Genomic DNA, 3,325 nt, shown 5'->3' with positions numbered 1-3,325 from the left:
ATAGATCTCACTGATATCTTAGCACATTCAGTCCAAATGCAGAAGAATACACCTTCTTCTCAGTGCACATGGACCATTCTCCAGGACAGACCACATCTTGGGTCACAAAAACAAGCCTCAGTAAATTTGATAAAATGGAAATCATATCCAGTATCTTTTCCAACCACAACGCCATGAGACTAGATACCAATTACAGGAAAAAACAAAAAAAAACCAAAAACCTGTAAGAAACACAAACACACGGAGCTTAAAGAATATGCTTCTAAATAACAACAGGTTACTGAAGAAATTGAAAGGGAAATAAAAAAAATTCCAGAAGAAAATGACAATGAAAACACGACAATGCAAAGTCTATGGGATGCAGTAAAAGCACATCTAAGAGGGGATTTCATAGCAATACAACCCTACCTCATGGAACAAGGGGAACAGTGAAGAGAGAACCCAACTCTACACCCAAAGCAAGTGGAAGAAGAAAAAGAACAGCAAAATCAGTAGAAGGAAAGGAATCATAAAGATTTGAGCAGAAATAAATGAAAGAGAAATGAAAGAAACAATAGTAAATAAATATTAATAAAACTGAAAGCTGTTTCTTAGAGAAGATAAACAAAACTGACAAACCTTTAGCCAGACTCATCAAGAAAAAGAGAGAGGAGAATCAAATTAACACAATTAGAAACAAAAAGGAAGAGGTTACAAGAGACAGTGCAGAAATACAAATGATTATAAGACTATTATGAACAACTATATGACAATAAAATGGATAACCTGCAATAAATGGACAGATTCTTAGAAAAGTTCAATCTTCCAAGACTGAACTAGGAATAAATAGAGATTATGAACAACCCAATTACAAGCACTGAAATTGAAGCTGTGATAAAAAAAATCCCAAAAAACAAAAGCTCAGGACCAGAAGTTTTCACAGGAGAATTCTACCAAACATTTAGAGAAGAGCTAATGCTTATCCTTCTAAAACTCTTTCAAAAAGTTGCAGAGGAAAGAACACTTCCAAACTCATTCTACGAGGCCACCTTCACCCTGATACCAAAACTAGACAAAGGCACCACACACACACACACACACACACACACACACACACACACACACACACAAACTACAGGCCAAAATAACTGATGAATATAGATGCAAAAATCCTCAACACAATTTTAGCAAATAGAATTCAGCAATACATCAAAAAGCTCATACACCATGATCAGGTTGTGTTTAGTCCAGGAATGCAAGTGTTCTTCAATGTATGCAAATCAATGTGATATACCATATTAACAAATTGAAAGACAAAAACCATATGATCATCTCAATAGATGGAGAAAAAGCCTCGGACAAAATTCAGCATCCATCAAAAAATGGGCATAGAAGGAACCTACCTCAACATAGTCAAGGCCATATATGATAACTATACAGCAAACATTATTCTAAATGATGAAAAAATGAAAGCATCCCCCCTAAGATCAGTGTCCACTTTCACCACTATTATTCAACATAATTCTGGAAGCCCTAGCCACAGCAATCAGAGAAGAAAAAGAAATAAAAGGAATTAAAATCAGAAAAGCAGAAGTAAAGCTCTCACTCTTTGTAGATGACATGATACTGTACATAGGAAACCCTAAAGATAGTATCAGAAAATTACTAGAGCTAATCAGTGAATTTAGCAAAGTTGCAGGATACAAAATCAATACACAGAAGTCACTTGCATTTCTATATACAATGAAAAATCAGAAAGAGCAATTAGGGAACAAATCCCATTCACCATTGCAACAAAAAGAAATATCTAGGAATAAACTTACCTAAGGAGACAAAAGAACTGTACACAGAAAGTTATAAGATACTGATAAAAGAAATCAAAGATGACATAAACAGATGGATAGATATCTCATGTTCCTGGGTAGGAAGAATCAATATTGTGAAAATGACTATACTACCAAATGCAATCTACACATTCAGTGCAATCCCCATCAAATTACCAATGGCATTTTTCACACAACTAGAACAAAAACTTTCACAATTCATATAGAAACACAAAAGACCCCAAAAAGCCAAAGCAGTCTTGAGAAAGAAGAATGGAGCTAGAGGAAACAACCTTCTTGACTTCAGATTATACTACAAAGCTACAGGCATCAAGTTAGTATGGTACTGGCACATAAACTCAAATTGGATTAAAGACCTAAATGTAAGACCAGAAACTATAAAACTCTTAGATGTAACATAGGCAGAACACTAGATGACATAAATCAAAGCAAGATCCTCTAAGACCCACCTCCTAGAGAAATGGAAATAAAAACAAAAGTAAACAAGTGTGACCTGATTAAACTTAAAAGCTTTTGCACGGCAAAGGAAACTATAAGCAAGGCGAAAAGACAACCCTCAGAATGGGAGAAAATAATAGCAAATTAAACAACTGACAAAGGGTTAATTTCCAAAATATACAAGCAGCTCACACAACTCAATTCCAGAAACAGAAACAACCCAATCAAAAATTAGGAAAAGACCTAAACAGATATTTCTCCAAAGAAGACGTACAGATGGCAAACAAACACATGAAAAGAGGCTCAACATTGCTCATTGTTAGGGAAATTCAAATCAAAACCACAAGGAGATATCACCTCACACTGGTCAGAATGACCCTCATCAAAAAGTCTACAAGGAATAAATGCTGGAGTGGGTGTGGAGAAAAGGCAATGCTCATGCACTGTTGGTGGGAATGCAAATTGATACAGCCACTATGGAAGATGGTATGGAAATTCCTTAAAAAACTAGGAATAAAACCAGGATATGACCCAGCAATCCCACTCCTAGGCATTTACCTTGAGGAGACAAAAACTGCAAGAGACACATGTGGCCCATTGTTCATTGCAGCACTATTTACAATAGCTAGAACATGGAAGCAACCTAGATGTCCATCGACAGATGAATGGATAATGATGCTGTGGTACATATACACAATGGAATATTACTCAGCCATAAAATGGAACACATTTGAATTAATTCTGATGAGGTGCATGAACCTAGAACCTATATACAGAGTGAAGTGAGTCAGAAAGTCAAAGATAAATATAGTTTTCCAACACAAATATACAGAATCTAGAAAAATGGTACTGAAGAATTTATTTACAGGGCAGCAATGGAGAAACAGACACAGAGAATAGACTTATGGACATGAGGAGAGGGGAGGAGAGGGTGAGATGTATGGAAAGAGTAACATGGAAACTTACATTACCATATGTAAAATAGATAGCCAGTGGGAATTTGCTGTATGGCTCAGGAAACACAAATAGGGGCTCTGTATCAACCTAGAGCAGTGGGATGGGTC

Source organism: Budorcas taxicolor, chromosome 14 (genome assembly GCF_023091745.1).
Source record: "Budorcas taxicolor isolate Tak-1 chromosome 14, Takin1.1, whole genome shotgun sequence".
In the NCBI taxonomy this organism is placed as follows: Eukaryota; Metazoa; Chordata; class Mammalia; order Artiodactyla; family Bovidae; genus Budorcas; species Budorcas taxicolor.
Note: the sequence above shows the minus strand (reverse complement) of the source record.